The 19,415-nt window shown below is 34.8% G+C and overlaps 1 protein-coding gene across 2 annotated transcripts in view; it reads right to left on the minus strand.

The window, feature by feature from the left end:
• Nucleotides 1-19,415, minus strand: part of AGMO (alkylglycerol monooxygenase) — a 390,649-nt gene that overhangs the window by 91,712 nt on the left and 279,522 nt on the right. The window lies entirely within an intron of this gene.

The following is a 19,415-nucleotide window of genomic DNA, read 5'->3' on the forward strand; positions in this document are numbered from 1 at the left end:
AAAGAGAAAAACAAATACCATTTATTAATGTATATATGTTGAATCTGAAAAAAAAAATGGTATAAATGGTCATATTTACAAAGCAGAATTAGAGACACAGATGGAAAGAACAAAAGTATCAATACCAAAGAGAAATTGGGAGAGAGGGATTAATAAATATATACTGCTGATACTATGTATAAAATAGATAACTAATGAGAACTTACCATATAGCACAGGGAACTCTGCTCAGTGCTCCATGGTGACCTAGTGTTTTAGCTGCTCAGTTGTGTCTGACTCGTTTTGACCCCATGGACTGTAGCCTACAAGGCTCCTCTGTTTATGGAATTCTCCAGGAAATAATACTGGTGTGGGTTGCCATTCCCTTCTCCAGGGAATCTTCCCAACCTGGGGACTGAACCTTGGTCTCCTTCATTGCAAGCAGATTCTTTACTGTCTGAGCCACCAGGGAAGCCTGTTTACTTCCTACTTAACAAATAATGACATTTATTCTATGACTAGGTTTACAGTAAAGGTCCCTCAAAGAGAAGTGAGACATATTGTCACCTTCATTTAAGACCCATCTTCCTTTCAGTCTCTGACAACTGGTATACTTGGCCTTGACTTAGTTAATGCCACTTAGGCTGGGCAAGTTTTACCCACTCCAAAGCTTGATGATTGTTTACAGTGAAAAGCTAAGAAAGAAAAAGGAGAGGCCTATAACCATAGGTCATTTTTCTGACAACACTGAAAGATTTCAGAGTATACCTAGATAACCAGCTTAGGTAAAGTTTAAAAAGTTGGTAGAGGAATTAGAGTAAGAGAAAGAGGCAGTGGTCCCTGAACAATTTCTATATAATCCTAATAAAGTGTGGATTATCCCATGATTTCTCCAAGCTATATAAAATTTAAAAAAACAAAACCACAAACCCAAGGTACTTGTTACAAAGGAGTGGTACATCACAGCTTGCAGTCTGGCTCCTCAAGCCAATGATTAAATCCCATGCTTAGCTGTTCACAGAAAGACCGGTATTAACTGGTGAAAATCACATAAACTATGCCTGATTTTCTGCATTGTGTGTGTGTTTAAGCCATGCTCAGCCTTTTAAACCAGTGAGCATTAAACTAATACTCTAGTCATTTTCTTTGTTTAAAAATAATGTCTCCCTCATTACCTTCAATTTCAAATATTTCCAGACTCTTAGAACTTTTACGTGGTAAACTGTTGTGTAATGACTAAAACATTCAGAGTGCATGAAAATGCAATATCTCTTAAGGAATAGTGGTATTAACTAAAATCACATAATAAACTTTCAGGTACTGCAAAGATAAGCAGTTATTAGTACACAGGAGAAATGGTGCAGCTGAGGTATACGTCAGGCAAAAAAAATAGCATAAATCTAAATAGAAATGTTTTAAAAAGAGTTAGTTGCTTAATATTGGTTAAAATATATTAGTGAAAAGGTATCTTAGTTTTAAGCATTTATATTTAATAACAAGCAAATAGTTCAAGTCTAAAATCTTGAACAGATTCAAGAAAATAAAGCATATTTTTCAAACTATGTAGCAAATCACCAGCAAACTCTACTGAGATTAACGGTGTAACCAAGCTGGCATTTAATCATAGAGGAACAGACATAACATTTAAGAGTTATTTTTTCTTATATTATTAGAGCATATAGTATGAACTTACAACAGCTTGGTCATAACATGCTAGCACGATATTACATCGTGCTGTAATACCTATAATATTTTAATTACAATGAAACAAAAATAAAAACAGAAAAGCAAAAAAGTAAATTATCAAGTCTCATAATCCTAAAGTAATACAGTAAACAATTAGAATTAGTAATATTGCAAAATAAATATTCAGTTGCAATAAAAATGTGAACTAATATTTTAATACATCAATAATATCAAAATATAACAAAATTTCATTTTCAAAACAAAAGTATAAACTGCATGGGGATAATCCTAATAAAAAAGTGCTATATACCTAAAGATAATCTGCTATATACATAAAGCAAATATTAAAAATATTCCCTTAAAAATGTGTATAATTTAAAAATATATAATGGGGGGATAGAAAAGCTGATTATTTTAAAGGTGTTGAATAGTTTCATATTTGTTTAGAGGCTTAAAATACCACTAAACATCACTGGAAGTTGTTTGAACTTTTACCAAGTGTATCTAAAGTTTCATTATGATCAACAAAACATGACAAATGGAAAATAATTTACAGTCTGCATTTAATAATTCAATATATGATAAAAAACATAAAAATAGAAAGTCAAGCTATTCATTCAAAAACTAGTACAACAATGATTATGAAACCATAATTTTAAGCCCATATCATAAATTTAATATCTAAATAAAATAATAATAAAAAATAATAGAAGAAACCATCATAAATTAAAATCTAATACAACTGAATTACTTTTTACAATCTCAAAAATAATAGAAAAACATCTGATCTTGAAAGCTATGGACATAATTATAATTGCAAGAGAAAAGATGAACAGAAGCTCACAGTTTAAAATATCTATTCTCCCATCTTTATTAAAATGTAACTGACGTACAGCACTGTGTCTTCCCAGCTGGCCCTAGTGGTAAAGAGCCTGCCCACCAATGTAGGAGGCATAAGAGATGTGGGTTCAATCCCTGAATCGGGAAGATCCCCCGGAGAAGGAAATGGAAATCCACTCCAGTTTTCTTGCCTGGAGAATCCTATAGACAGAGGAGTCTGGTGGGCTATATATAGTCCATATGGTGGCAAAGAGTCGGACATGACTGAAGTCACTTAGCATGCATGCACACTGTCAGTTTAAGGTATACAAGTTGTTGATTTGACACATTTATAGATTGCAAAATGATCACATCTACAGTGTTAGCTAACACCGCCATCACATCACATATCTACTGGCTTTGTGTGTGTGTGTGTGTGTGTGGTGAGAACATCTAAGATCTGTTTTCTTAGTAACCTTCAGGGGCTTCCCAGGTGGGGCTAGGGGTAAAGTACGTGCCTGACAAGGAGGAGACTTGAGAAGCGGATTCGATCCGGGGGTCAGGAAGATCCCCTGGAGAAGGAACTGACAACCCACTTCAGTATTCTTGTCTGAAAAATCCCATGGACAGAGAGTCCAGGAGGGCTACAGTTCATGGGGTTGCAAAGAGTGGGACACGAGTGAATGACTAAGCATACAGCAACCTTCAAGTATAGAGTACACTATTATTAACCTAAAATCATCATGTTGTACATTAGATCCCCAGAACTTACTCATCTTAAAACTGTAAGTGTGAAAACTTTGACCAATATTTCTCCATTTCCTCTACTCTCCAATCTCTGGTAACTACTATTCCAGTCTTTATTTCTTTTATATTCCTGAAACATATATACTGATAGAAATATTGATAATATTTATGTCTATACTGTCATAAATAAATGAATGTATTTATTAATTAGATAATATATTTTTCCAGTATATATGTCAAACTACAAACTAGGAAAATATTTTCAGAGCATAATATGTTAATAAAAGACTTGTATACAATCTTGTATACAAAATATTTTCAGAGCATAATATGTTAATAAAAGACTTGTATACAATCTTGTATACAAAAGATAAAAGACTTGTATACAATTCTCATTAATATTTAGAAAACATACATCACTTAAAAGATAAATGGACTAAAAAACTGACCAAAACAAAAGTACTATAAATGTCCACTTATTCACTTAAATATTTACTAAGCACTTGCTATAGGGCTTCCCTGGTGGCTCAGGGGTAAACAATGTGCCTGCAATATAGGAGAGGTGGATTCCATTCCTTAGTTGGGAAGATCCCATGGAGAAGAACATGGTGACCTACTCTAGTATTCTAGAATAGTCCAAGAGGGTCACAGACTTGGACACAACTGAGTGATTGAACAACAACAAAGTACACGCTATATGACAAGCACTGTTTTAAATCTGAAGAAACAGCACCAAACAAATAGGCAAAAAGTGTTGCCCTTATTCAGGAAGGAGAGACACTAAAAAGATGAGTAAGTGTGACTCTATTGGCAGTAATTGCCACGGAGAACAATTTAGGGAGGAATGACAGGAGATGTGGGAATGGGAAGGAGACTATAGCCTCCAACTCACAAAAATATGGTTAGAGAATGACAAGATGGTGTAAAATTTAATCCCTCACTTTTAACACAATAACTTTGAATTAAAATAATACATAACTAAACCAGTATTTCTACCATTGAGTAATGTACGATAAAGGAGGCAAAAACATACAATGAGGAAAAGAATCTCTTCAATAAAAGATGCTTGAAAATAGGACAACTACATGCAAAAGGATAAAACTGGACTAAATATATCAATATACAAGACCCTCAAGATGGATTAAAGATTTAAATGTCAGACCTGAAACTGTAAAGTTCCAGAAGAAAACACAGGCAGTATGCTCTGCTCTTTGACACCAGTCCTAGAAATATTTTGGGGGAATCTATCTCTTCAAACGAAGGCAACAAAAGCAAAAATAAACAAACGGGGCTAAGTCAGCTAAAATGGTTTTGCATGGCAAAGGAAATCATCGACAAAACAAAAGGCAACTTACTGAATGGGAGAAGATATTTGTAGAGATTTATCTGAAAATGGTTGATATCCAAAATATATAAAGTTACTCATATGACTCAATATAAAATAAAACAAACAAGCAACCCAATTAAAAAATGGGCAGAGGACCTGAATAGACATTTTTTGAAAGATGTACAGATGGCAAAGAGGCACATGCAAGATGCTTAACAACATTAACCATCAGGAAAATGTGAATCAAAATTACAATAAGATGTACCACCTCACGTTTGTCAGAATGGCTATTACCAAAAAGACAAGAAATGGCATGTGTGGGTGAGAATATGGAGAGAGGGGGAACTTGCACTGTTGGTGGGAATGGTGCTGTCAGTTTGGAAAATAGTCAGAGGTTCCTCCAAAAATTAAAAATAGAACTCCATATGATCTAGCAATTCTACGCCTGGGATTCTTCCAAAAGAACCAAAAACACTACTTAGAAAATATATATGCACCCCATGTTCATTGAAGTATTACTTAGAATAACTAAGGTACAGAAGCAATGTGTTTCCTTTGACAGATAGATGAATAAAAATGATGTGGTATATATATATATATATATATATATGTATATTCTCAACTCTAAAACACAAAAATGAATCAAATGTTGCCATTTATGACAACATGAATGAACCTTTATTTTACCAAGTAAAGTAAGTCAGAGAAAGACAAATGCCATATAATTTAACTTCTAAGTGGGATCCACAAAACAAAACAAATGGACAGACAAAACAAAACAGAAAACAGACTCGTAGATTCAGAAAACAAACTGGTGGTTGTTAGAGGGGAGGAGCGGGGAGGAAACATGAAAAATAGGTGAAGAAGATTAAGAAGTACAAACTTTCAAGTATAAAATAAATAAATCAAGGGGATATAATGTACAACATAGAGTATGTTGTCAATAACATTGTAATAACTGTATGGTGACAGATGGTAACTAGACTTACCATGGTTATCATTTTCAATGCATAAAAAGAATTGCATCTTTATTTTATACACCTATAACTAATATTGTATGTCAATAATAATACAATAAAATAATAATGCACAGATGTGAAAACACAGAGGTGAGTGTCCATCTCTTATAGAAATGTATAATCTTATAATGCTTTCATAAAGTACAGTGTTATATTTATTACAATTCTTAAAAATGTTCATAAGATTTCATACAGAAATTCCAATTCTGGCAAGTTATTTGGAAGAAATAGTAAAGCCTATAAAAACAGCTCTTAGGAAACGCATACTCAGCACAGTTTAATGTATAACAATCAAAATTTGGAAGAAATTTTGCAAGTCCACATTCCATAAATAGGGGCTATTTACTCATAACTTTATGGCATCATTATATGCATATTTTTGTGATCATTAAATAGTATGGTGTTGAGTTCTGAAAATATACTGAAAATATAAACAATACAATGTTAATTGAATATCAGAGTATTATACTGTATATAAAATTTTCTTAATTTGTCTTTCTTATATACAAACATTTATGAATGGAATAAAAATATTTCATGGAAAAATACACAGAAATAAACTGATTTAAGAGGATAATATTTTTACCCAGAATTAAAAAATTTTGTAGTGAATGAGACCATACAATGATCAAATTTAATCTCTCAACTAATAAAGTATTCTATATTGTGCCCAGATAATTTAGTTAATATCAGAGGATCACTCTCTACTAATATACACTTTTGTATAGTTTACACTGTCGCAGCCTCTTGACCCTGCTCACAGTACCCATCATATCCGAGTGAAACAGCTGTATTTTCACCTTCTTTTTAAACTGTTCCTCATGTCTCAAGTCATGTCTTAAATTCCCCTTATTCAATAGTAAAATTAACTATTAACTATTGGCAATTAGTAATAATAAGCATAGTAACAACAGCAGTGAAAACACATCATAAAAGGACTGTAATTGAGAGATTTACTAGTAAAAGTATTTTAACAATATTAATTCGGTATTAGTCCTTCTCTACCCCAAACCACAGAGTAGTTTTATTTCTCTTTTCCAAATTAGGAAACCAGAGTCAGGAAGGCCAAATAACTTGCCACAGCAACATGACTACAAAATTAGCTGAACTGAGATTTGTCCTTGGGCCTAAAAGAAGCCAAAACTAGGGTTTTGTGGTTTTTTCTCCATTTTTCCACATTACCATAGACTTCCTAAGATCTCTTAGATGGAAAAAACCTCTCCCTTCACTGTTTCTCAACTATATTTTGATCTTGCATACAGCATTGAGTTTACAGGCAATCTTATACTTTAGATACCTATGTCTTATGGTCTCATACTGCCAAGACATGTCTCTCTACCTCTGTCTCTCAGACACACATACACAATGTATCACAGAGGAAAGGACTTCCTCAGTAAATACTAAACTAACATAAAGCAAAACTCATTCTAACCTAACACTAGTCAGCTTTTGCTGTTGTTGCTGTTGTTCAGTTGCTAAGTCATGTCTAACTGTTTGCAACCCCAAGAACAGTAGCACACCAGGCTTCCCTGTCCTTCAGTATCTCCTGGAGCTTGTTCAAACTCATGCCCATTGAGTTGGTGATGCTACCTAACCTTCTCATCCTCTGTTGCCCACTTCTCCTCCTGCCCTTAATCTTTCCAGCATCAGGGGCTTTTTAAATGAGTCAGCTCTTTGCATTAGGTGACCAAAGTATTGGAGCTTCAGCATCAGTTCTTCGAGTGAATATTCAGGATTGATTTTCTTTAGGATTGACTGGTTTGATCTCCTTGCAGTCCAAGAGACTCTCAAGAATCTTCTCCAGCCCCACAGTTCAAAAGCATCAATTCTTCTGCATTCAGCCTTCTTTATGGCCCAACTCTTACATCCATACATGACTACTGGAAAAACCATAGCTTTGACTATACAGACTTTTATGGCAAAATGATGTTTCTGCTTTTTAATATACTGTCCAGGGTGTGTGACAGGTTTTCTTGTTAGCATTTCTAATTCCAGTGTTCAAGGTAACATGGGCATGAAATCCCTGGAATATACCATCAAAACCAACCACACTGATGCAGGGCTGTGAAGAATGTGGAGAAGTGAAAATGGAAAATACTTTTAATACTTCTAAAGGAATAGAGTATATAAATCCTAGGCAGTGCTACATTTTACTATTGTAGTTATTGGCAATATGGAATACAGTTTTAAATGGACTTTTTTCAAGTCAAATATCTTAATAGACATGGAGCTATAATTGTACAGTGTGGTAAATTTTCAGCTTCTAATGACTCATGAAAGCTTGCCAAAACATGCAGATTTTGAAAGAAAAGGTTCACCTCTTTCCTGATTTACTACAGAGTGAATCACAGGCAAGCTAGTGTTGCTTTTGGCCAAGGACTTGAGGCTAAGACATATAAATGTGCAAAAGAGAAATATCTAACCAGCATATTCTCCTCCCTGGGCAACATTGATCTTATCATGTGAGAATGTACAAGATTTTCAGACAATTATGAAAGTATTTACTGCAGGAATATTTCCATGAAATCTTTTCACGTATGAAGAGAGAATTATATGCATTTAATGAGTTGACAGGAAAGTAGGAAAATATGAGTGTGTGAGCTTTGTGTAAAGAACAAATGATTGTTGTTCAGTTGCTCAATCATGTCCAACTCTCTGTTACCCCATGGACTGCAGCAAGCCAGGTCTCCCTGTCCTTCACCACCTCCCAGACCTTGCTCAGACTCATGTCCATTGAGTCTATGATGCCATCCAACCATCTCGTCCTCTGTTGTTCCCTTCTTCTCCTGCCTTCAATCTTTCCCAGCTTCAGGGTCTTTCCCAATGAGTCAGTTCTTCACATCAGGTGGCCAAAGTACTGGAGTTTCAGTCTCAGCATGAGTCCTTCCAATGAATATTCAGGACTGATTTCCCTTAGGATTGACTTGTTTGATCTTCTTGCAGTCCAAGGGACTCTCAAGAGTCTTCTCCAACACCACAGTTCGAAAGCATCAATTCTTCTACACTCAGCCTTCTTTATAGTCCAACCCTCACATCCATAGACAACTACTAGGAAAACATCCCTTTGACTCTATGGACATTTGTTGCTTCTTGACCTGCAAATAGATTCTTCAGGAGGCAGGTAGTATGGCCTGATATTCCTATTTCTTTAAGAATTTTCCACAGAGAATAAATTTTCCACCAAGAATAAATGCTAGACATTGAATTAACATGAAATTCAAATGAACAGGAAGGCTTTTCCCATTGGTTAAATATTTATTCTTAGGGGAGGTGCTAAATTCAATGTTGAAAGTAAATATTTTAGTCCATTTTTAAATATGACTCTTTTCCAAAGGACCTAGCTTAACTCAAGACAAGTCAAGAAAACAGCCAAGTACATTTGATATGAAATATTTGGGTAAATCCATAAAAAGAGCATAAAGATTCATCTCCTGTGAGCTTCTGAAGAATACCTGTTTAAAGCTAAGAAACAGACCTGCTACATATAAGAATTATTTTGGCAAACAATAAGCTAATTAATATTCCATATATGATGCGATTAATGTAATATACATTGTTGTTTGTTTGTTTAGTTGCTAAGTTTTGTCTGACTCTGCGACCCTATGGACCCTAGCCTGCCAGGCTCCTCTGTCCATGGGATTTCATAGGTAAGAATAATGAAGTGAGTTGCTATTTCCTTTTTCAATAAAATACATTAAGGATATTTAGTAAGTTCAACAAACACTTTTTAACAAGCTAGCCCAGTTCAGTTCAGTTCAGTCGCTCAGTCGTGTCCGACTCTTTGTGACCCCATGGACTGCAGCATGCCAGGCCTCCCTGTCCATCAGCAACTCCCAGAGTTTACTCAAACTCATGTCCATTGAGTTGGTGAGGCCATCCAACCATCTCATCCTCTGTTGCCCCCTTCTCCCACCTTCAATGTTTCCCAGCATCAGGGTCTTTTCTAATGAGTCAGTTCTTTGCATCACGTAGTCAAAATATTGGAGTTTCACCTTCAGCATCAGTCCTTCCAATGAATATTCAGTACTGATTTCCTTTAGGAGGGACTGGATAGATCTCCTTGCAGTCCAAGGGACTCTCAAGAGTCTTCTCCAACACCACAGTTCAAAAGCATCAATTCTTCGGCGCTCAGCTTTTTTTATAGTCTGACTCTCACATCTATACATGGCTACTGGAAAAACCATAGCTTTGACTAGATGGATCTTTGTTGGCAAAGTAATGTCTCTGGCTTTTCAACAAGCTAGCCCACTGGCTTTAATTGTCCCCTGTAATGATTTTCCTTCACACTACTCTAGTTATTTAACATCTGATAAATTCTATCTTATAGTTATTTCCTGTCTCTTTCACATTTTTCTGTTATCATTGCCACTTATTTCAAGCTATAGCCTCTTTTTGCTAATGAGAATTAAATTATGTTACTACTTTTTTAATTGAAGTAGTGTTATATTAATTTCAGACATATAACATAGTGATTCAATATTTTATAAAGTATACTTCATTTAAAGTTATTACAAAACAATGTTTATATTTCTCTGTGCTGTAAAATATATCCTTTTTCTGCTTATTTCATTCATAGTAGTTTTTTTGGTCTCAATTCCCTACCCTTGTCCTGCCCCTCCCCAATCCCACTCCCCACTGGTAACCACTAGTTTATCCTCTATAGCCTGTTAAATGTTATACTTGCCAGCCATCTAGTAGAGCAACACTAACATTTTAATTTTGGGCTTGAAACTCTTCATGACTATTGAGCTGAAATGCAAATGTGAACTTAGAGTTCACATCCACTATGACTTTATTCTTGTGCACTTATATACTTCATCACTTTTGTCTCACTCAGATTGAACTATTTTCATTTCCCTTGACTTCCCATGATATTTCACACCTCATGTCTGCTTTTGTCATTGTCCTCCAGGCCTCCCTACACTGCTATGTCTATTCATCTGCCAAGGCTCAAGTCAAGTGTTACCTCCTCCTCTTGTAATTGATCTCTAGCTATTTTCTCATCATCTCCCCAAATTGTTAGGTTCTTCTTCCCGTGTTTCTTTTTAAGATTAACCAGACCTGAAATTCAAAACCTGTTCCTTTTACTTATGAGTTATTTATGTTGAGCAAGTTAATCTCACTAAGCTTTAGTTATCAGATTTATATAAAATCCTACCATATGATATGTGTAGAATTGTTTTGATGAAAGAAAAGTACATGGTTTGGAGAATATCACTTCTTTTTCTCTTTGTTCTATGCTCCCTGTTCATGATATTACTTTAAAAAGTACTTGTCCATTATTTTTCTTGGTGTCTTCAAATAGATGGAACTTTTTGAGAGAAGAAATGTGTATTTCTCAAATATGTATCTCAATATATAATCTAGGACTAATAATAGCTGACACCTATTTCTAATGTAAGCATCTACTAAGGGCTAATATTACACTAAGATTTTATGGATTAGAAGTATAAATTCAAGATATCCTTTGCTCTTGCTTACAGATAAGAACATGTCCAGAAAATATGGATAAACCATGCCATGAGGAAGAAAGCCATGAATATTATTAAATAAACACTGATAAACACTGGCAAATACTCCATCCTCATAGAAAGGAATGGGGGAAAACAGAGGTGGAGGTAACTGAGTAGGAAATGAGGAAGATTTTAAGAGATTTGTAGCATTTGAATTTCTGGTTGGAGAGGTAGGATTTGAACATAGAGAAATCCAAGAGGTAATGGCAGAGACAATGTCAAATAGAAAGGAAAAACTAAAAGCACAGTGAGGGACTTCTGGGCACTTTTAGTTGCTAGCAAATAGGTACACTTGTTTAGAGTTCATGGTAGTAAAACTGGTGAGTGTCTCTCATGGACACTAGATTGGCACCTAGATTGACAGTTCAACAGCTTAACCAGATTTGGATATGCTGAATGTATATTCCCAGGCATAGCAGCTGCATGACAGGATTAATTTATCACAGTGGTATTGACATTTCCAATGACATAAAACAGTGGCTGATACAGCCATTGTTCATTATTAATGGAGGTGAAGAAAATTTTGTAATTGTCAAGAAAATAGTTCTGTACAGTTATCCTAAAATCCTTAGGGAGTAAAAGCACAGAAATCATCTTCAGAAGAAACAACTTATTTTTTCTTGCTGGTATCATTTAAATATAACACTCATAGTGCCTTCAAGATTGAAGAGGAACAGAACATGACCTCATCTGATGAATGGAAGAAGCTATTTTTCTACCACTAACTGGCATGAGAAAGAGCAAAACTCCTGGAGGAAATTAGCAAATCTTAAAGGTGTGGATGACATTCTGTAGTAGTGTTTGTCCAAAAAAAATGACACAAATTATGGCATTGAACTGTAAAGCCAAACAGCGGCAGACACTCTACTCTCTCCGCGGCAAAATGCACATTTTTTCCCAGAGATTAATTTCTAAACATGCCAACGTTTAAGTGTAAGTTTGTAGTATATTCCAAATTACACTAAGAGTCAGTTGAATCTCTCCTCTGATTTAAACACACACAAAGAGAAATTTTCCACTGGAGAACACAGGAAAACAAATTCTTATGTTCCCAGAAGTTATTGTATATTTAATAAGTCTTTCCCATATTTACATTATTTTAGTGATTGTATGTATTTGTGGGTGACATTAAAAGTGTCATTGATGGTAATTTGAATGCAGACAGTGAATGTAACCACAAAATAAAGGCAGATCATTTTTTTTTTAAATGCCAGAGTAGGACAACCAAAATCAAGTAATTCTCATAACATGATCTAAAAACAATCTAATAACTGGCAATTGAAGAATTTATCTTTCTCTCAACATCACTAATTATTAGAGAAATGCAAATCAAAACTACAATGAGGTACCACTTCACACCAGTCAGAATGGCCATCATCAAAAATTCTACAAACAATAATTGCTGGAAAGGGTGTGGGGGAAAGGAAAAACTTTTACACTGTTGGTACGAAGGTAAGTTAATAGAACCATTGTGGAGAAAAGTATGGAGGTTCCTTAGAAACCTAAAATACAACTACTGCATTCTGTACAGTAATCCCACTATTGGGCATACACCCTGAGAAAACCATAATTCAAAAGGACACATGTACCGCAATGTTCATAGCAGCACTATTTACAATAGCCAGGACATGGAAGCAACCTAAATGTCCATCAACAAAGAAATGGATAAAGAGGATATAGTGGATATAATAATGGAATATTATGACTCAGTCATAAAAAGGAACAAAACTGTGTCATTTGCAGAGACGTGAATAGATTTAGACTCTGCCATACAGAGTGACTTCCCTCATCACTCTGTGGGTAAAGAATCTGTCTGCAGTGCAGGAGACCCAGGTTCGATATCTGGGTCAGGAAGATCCCCCGGAGAAGGAAATAGCAACCCACTCCAGTATTCTTGCCTGGAGAATCCCATGGACAGAGGAGCCTGGCAGGCTACAGTCCATGGCGTCACAAGAGTTGGATGTAACTTATCAACTAGCCCACATACAGAGTGAAGTAAGTCAGAAAGAGGAAAACAAATATCATATATTAATGCATATGTGTGGAATCTAGAAAAATTGTACAAATGAGCCTATTTGCAAAGCAGAAATAGAGACACAAATGTAGAGAACAAGTGTATGGACACCAAGGCGGGAAAAGAGGAGGTGGGGTGAACTGGGAGGTTGGGATTGACATATATACACTGCTGCTGCTGCTGCTAAGTCGCTTCAGTCATGTCTTACTCTGTGTGACCCCATAGACGGCAGCCCACCAAGCTCCCCTGTCCCCGGAATTCTCCAGGCGAGAACACTGGAGTGGTTTGCCATTTCCTTCTCCAATGCATGAAAGTGAAAAGTGAAAGTGAAGTCGCTCAGTCGTGTCTGACTCTTAGCGACCCCATGGACTGCAGCCCACCAGGCTCCTCCGTCCATGGGATTTTCCAGGCAAGAGTGCTGGAGTGGGGTGCCATTGCCTTCTCCGCATATACACACTACTATGTATAAAATAGATAACTGATGAGAACCTCTTATATAGCACAGGGGACTCTACTCCAGGCTCTGTGGTGACAAACAGGGAGAATATGTACGCATATAACTGATTCGCTTTGCTGTACAGCAAAAAACTAAATTGTAGTTGATTGTTGATTTAGTTGATTGTAGATCAACTAAACTTCAATTTTTGGAAAAGGAATTAATCTTTACAGATGAATATTTAAGCAAAACACAGAAATGAAATCAGGACTGATTTATCCACTAGGTATAACAGCCACAATGCCAAAGGCCCAGGCTACTTTTAGGGGGTCAAACAAATGTTTTAATTTTAATGTTTTTAAGTCAGTAAAAATGAATATAATAACATTTAATATATAACAATGAATCCATCCTAGATTATATTCATTTTACTATGAGCACAATTGTAAAATATAAATTTTTAAGAATTTTCTTATGGAAAAAGTGGTGCAAGAAGACAAAAGAACCCATGAAAGTCAGAATGTAGTACTCCATGAATTCTAGTACTGAAAGGAGGAAAATGATATTAAAGAAGAGGATACAGAGAGAGCTTCTCAACATTTCATGTAATATTTTATTTACCTAAAAATATTAAGCAGATGGGGCAGAATGAGATTTGATAAAACTCTTTGTTTACTTAAACATTTACTCTGTTTTCTCCATCATTTTTTAAAATAATTCACAATTAAAATGTTAATAAATGATCCTCTTGATTGAATGAATTATTTGCTACTTATCATTAGATTGTTTTAAGGGTAAAGTTTTAGAATGTCCCTTTAAGACAAGCTGTTAGTTTTGTCTCCATAAATATTTTTCATCTCTCAAACGAAAAAAATTTCTTTGGAAAGAAATATTTCATCTCAAGAGAAATATGATTTTAAATTATAGAATTGTTCTTCTAAACCCCCAAAAAATGAAACAATGAATTTTTTGAAAATCATGTTGGTTATGGATTTTTTATAGAGTATTACTATTCCCTAATAAAATCAGTATGGTGACAAAACGTATGGGGTATTTTTGCAAGATTTCCTCATTTTAAAATGTATTATTTTGTTCCAACTTCAGAACTTAATAAAAACAAACTTACATTTTCCATCTCTTTTACATTCCTAAAAGTTATTTTAAAATTAAAATCACTGGAAATAAGAATAAAAAACACATAAATCAAGTTGACTGGTACAGGGCTTTCAGTTCAGCAGTAGTAACAGAACAGATATTTATTTTCCAATATATTGGCTTATTTGAATTAGAGTCTATTTTTCATAGACTGTAAGTTCCATGAAAAGAAGCCTTTTTGTTTTGTTTTGATCACTGCTGTACCTTCAGAATCTGAAGCAGTATCTGCCATGTAAATACTATGTTTTCAATTAATATATGTCAAATGAATCAATCAACTAGGACTGAGCTTCATAAAGAAGACAGGGTTCAAGCCATGAAATTGTTATTGACAGGAATAATTTTTTCTGCCCATATACATTCTTTCTTGACTATTCTTATGAAAGATTAAAACAGGAGAATTATCTATATGTTTCTAATCAGTGCAAAACATCTGGCATCCTTGATTGTATTAGAAGTGAACATTTGAAGGACCTTAAAAGACAGACATCGGGGATATTCAGTGAAGAAACTGGAAGAACGAACCTCACGGGGAAGAACAGAAGTAAGTACATTCTTAGAGCTACTTCTCAGAAGACAGCTCACAATGCAGATGGTTATGCGAAAAGTGCAGTCCACAGATGGTATTAAGGCCACAACACCAATGCAGAGAAACTGCTGGATAATATAGGCGCTTTCAGAATTGGACATTCCAGTTTAAAAAAAAAAAAGAAAAATGAGTATCTGTGACCTATAGCATATTCTAAATATCAGTTGAGGTTTTTGTTTGTTTTGTATTTTCTTTTTATATTTAAAATACATTAGATAGAAATAAAGATCAGTCTTTTCTCAAAATTGCGCTAGATTAGTAGCAAGATGAATGATGCCTAAGTGTGTGTTTGGCAGCAAACGAGGAAGAGGCTGGAAAAAAAATAAAAAAGGAAGGGGTGGTGAACATCTGGGGTGGTTTCTTTTCTGTGAAAAGGAACAAGGTCATATCCCACCCAGTGAGAAGAAGTGACCCCCTCAAAAATGTAAGTGATCTTGCCTGACCTGTGACGCGAGCAAGAGGATGACCTCGGCTGCCTCACTTCAATGTGTGTTTCTTGTTAGGGAAAAAAAAAAGCACGAGAGTTGTGCTCTGCCGTAAAAGAATGTGAGGGGTAGGAAGGTGCTGAAAAGCAGAAGAAAGAAGTGGAGCGTGGGGAACTTGATGCAAGCTATGGAAAAAATGGAATACTAAGTCAGATCCATCTTTTAAAAATATGAGGTAAAAAAGATAAAAGAAATATGTGTATATGGCACTTCCCAATACTCAAAGCAATATGCACACAGGCACACACAGAGCTTCTTTTTGTTCTTTGTTTAATTGTGGGAATCTACTCTTTTTCTGATAATGTCTTCTGCTTAACATGAAAATAATGATCTTTTACCTGGAAGGGAACAAGGTCATGGGCATGTCCCTAATAGCTCAAAATATCTAACACTATTTTCTATGAACTCCCAGAGTCCCAAGTCTAAAACATAAATACAGGTTCGTTCAACTTTCAGTCCTTTCACAAATAACAATACCAAGCCAACACCCATATCCAAGGCTTAACAATACTATCCTCAGGATTTTTTTATTCTGTAAAACAAGTGGGCTCTTTGCTCAAAGTAGCTAAAAAATCCCTACAATATATACTAAAGGAAATTTAAATGGCTTGACTTACATAAACTCCTAACATTTGTTTCATCTTTTAAAGCTTCTTTCATCCCTTTCTCCTCTCCGGCCCTCTCTACTCCCTCAATCCCCTTGAGGACTTTTCCACTGAGTCCCATTTATTTAAGTAAGAATGCACCCAGCGAACAGCTGTGGAAGCGAAGTGCTGGACTGAGGCATATGGCCAAACCAGGACAGAAACACTGGGTACAATATTAAATCTACTGGTATAAGGACAGCCAAACAATTTTGACTTCTCAGTTAAACAGTGGTGATTCAGTGTTTGTAAATACAGGGGAGATTTTACAATAGAAGGATTGGGTTTTTTTTCCAATTATTTTATAATAAAGATCTTACTTATTCAGATACTACTTATGAGTCAAAGATTCTGTTTATCTATTTCAAAAGCCCATGACTGAAACTTTACTGGGCCATGATGTTTAATAGTCCAGTGAATCCAAAGAAACAGAAATTTTCATTTTTTTAGGATGCTGCCTGCAGGAACTGAGATGAAACTCTTAATCAAGTTATTCAAACAGAGCTGAGAAGTGAGATGTCTTCCCCCATCCCCCCAAATATTCTTATGGAAATATGAGGCACTGTTCCTCTTTCACTTACACAAAGCACCACCATTTAATAAGAAAGTCAACTCTGGCCAATGATTTAGCTAAACCCTGGGAAGCACACTGGATAACAATTTCCTCTCTCTTTCCCTTTTCCTCTGGGATTCCCTCCTGAAATCTCGAGGCAGAGTGAGCCAGCTGACATTCAGTAGTGTAAAAGAAATGCAATATTAAAAGTAGGGAATTGTTTGGAAACATACACATTTTTACTAAGATGTTACTGTCCAGTGACACGTGGTTACACCTATCTTAAGTAATTATTCATCATCTCATCATGGATGTCCTGCCACATTCTTTCTTCCCCTTTCCTTTTTCGCCTTATGCTCTTGCTGTTCTCCACGAGAGGGCAGCCAGGGGCAAGGAGAAGACAACTCGGTTAGCAACTCTGGTTTAGAAAAAGCAACTTGATAGGACAGGAAGTAAAAAATATTGTCTACATCCAGATTTGAGGATTATCTGCAGATTTTTTTCTATTCTTCCATAGCCCTTACTCTCTTTGATATCTCCCCCAATGGGGACTGACATTTATTGAAGTAAATTGAAGTATTTTCTGTGTGTTTGGGTTCACCAGTGAAACATGAATGATCAAAGTTCAACATGCTGCATCAATTTCTTTTCACCTGGCAAGATGGGTGATTATGCCACTTTTTAAATCTTGTGATTTTATAGTTATTTCCTTTGACTCAGACTGTTACAGTAAATAATTCTTAATAATAATTCCCAATTTTATTCTCAGGAAAATTGCTTCAAAACTACATTCCTGTATACATGATCTGGATTTTATATATATATATATGTGTGTGTGTGTGTGTGTGTGTGTGACTTAGAATTTGAAATGGTGATCTGGATTTTACTTTAGATATGTTAATTTACTGGCATACCTTAGTTATACATAATACCTTAATTTTTCCACTGTGCTATTGTAAAACAGTGACTGTAGTTCTAGAGAAATCATATAGAAGATTCTATGAATTACACTTGATTTCCTCTATAAAAAATACTAAAAATGCCTAATACGTGTATAATACCCCATCATGGTACTATGGGTATATGGATGGGCTGTAAGAAAAAGTCATTTTTTTTTAAAGATTTTTTTTCACCTTAAAATTCTGAGTGACAAAATTTTAAAGCAGCAACAATCAAAAACCTGCAAGTATCTTATTTTTTTAGAAATTCATAATAAAATAATCTTTGTGAAAATTAGAAGAACTGTAACTTTTGATAAAACCAAGTTGTTAAAAATAATCAGAAAGCTACTTGAATTCATCCCTTTAATTGCTTTAATTAACTTACTTCCATTACTCATTCTACATTTTCTTTTACATCATATTATACTCATCTTAAATGGAACAAAAATCTTTTGATATGCACTGACATTGACTTCATTAAAATACAAAGTTTTGACAGAGAAGGATTTTCTTATTCCATACTAATAAATGGAGGGTTTTGAATTTCAATGGCTGAAAGGAAGTCAAATTTTAGTTATATGAATCCAGCGTAACTTCATTCATGGATCAAAAAAGACCTCTTGGGGCTTACAAAATCTTTATTATTTTCGAGCTACAAGAAATAGTTTGGTAGAGAGCTGGATAATGGAAAACATATTCTGTTCCGATCAGTCCACTTTGGGGTGCTTTCCAGCTGTGAGACAGTCTCTCAAACTTACAAGTTCTCCAAAATTCTCCTTGGCCAAGAGCCCAAATTTACTTTTAACAGAATATGACTGTGTAAAAAAAGCATTACAAAATATAGCAATTTTTGTTACCTTGCTAAAAAGTTAAAATGATTTATGACACTGTTAAGGACTGTTAATGCTTCAAATGGTTAGATCTTAATGTTTAGAATTAGCACAATTTAAATTTTCACCTACTATTTTAGATCGTATTAATTCTTGTAGGCAGAAAAGTATGTTCCCAAACTACCACAGCACCACATTAGAAAAGGGCTAATGGAAATACATGTCATACATTTGATGTGTAAAATATTATTAAGGTAAGTTATAATCACCATAACAAAGATAATGAATATTCTTTATATAAAATAGTTCACCATTTCTAAATGTATAAGTTACAATTATGAGAAATAAAAGGCACTAAAAAGCCCATCAAATTTGGGGGAGTTTTGACATTAAAAGCTACATAAATGTCTACATTTAAACTTATTCAAACATGAAACAATGATAAAATAACTTCAAAGGAAAAATATAATAATTTTCAGTTTGTAATTACACACTTCTTTCATTCATTGCCAATAAGACAAACCAACCAGTAATGATGACGAGATACATGTATTATACTATCTAAATGCTTGTCCCCTAACTCTAGTAATCTTGTGAAGAATAAAAACACAATTTATATTCCATCACAATGGATTGCTTTGGGATCCTAAAATTTAGAAATTCTTCTCTGACATGACT

This window comes from Bos javanicus, chromosome 4 (assembly GCF_032452875.1).
Source record: "Bos javanicus breed banteng chromosome 4, ARS-OSU_banteng_1.0, whole genome shotgun sequence".
NCBI lineage: Eukaryota > Metazoa > Chordata > Mammalia > Artiodactyla > Bovidae > Bos > Bos javanicus.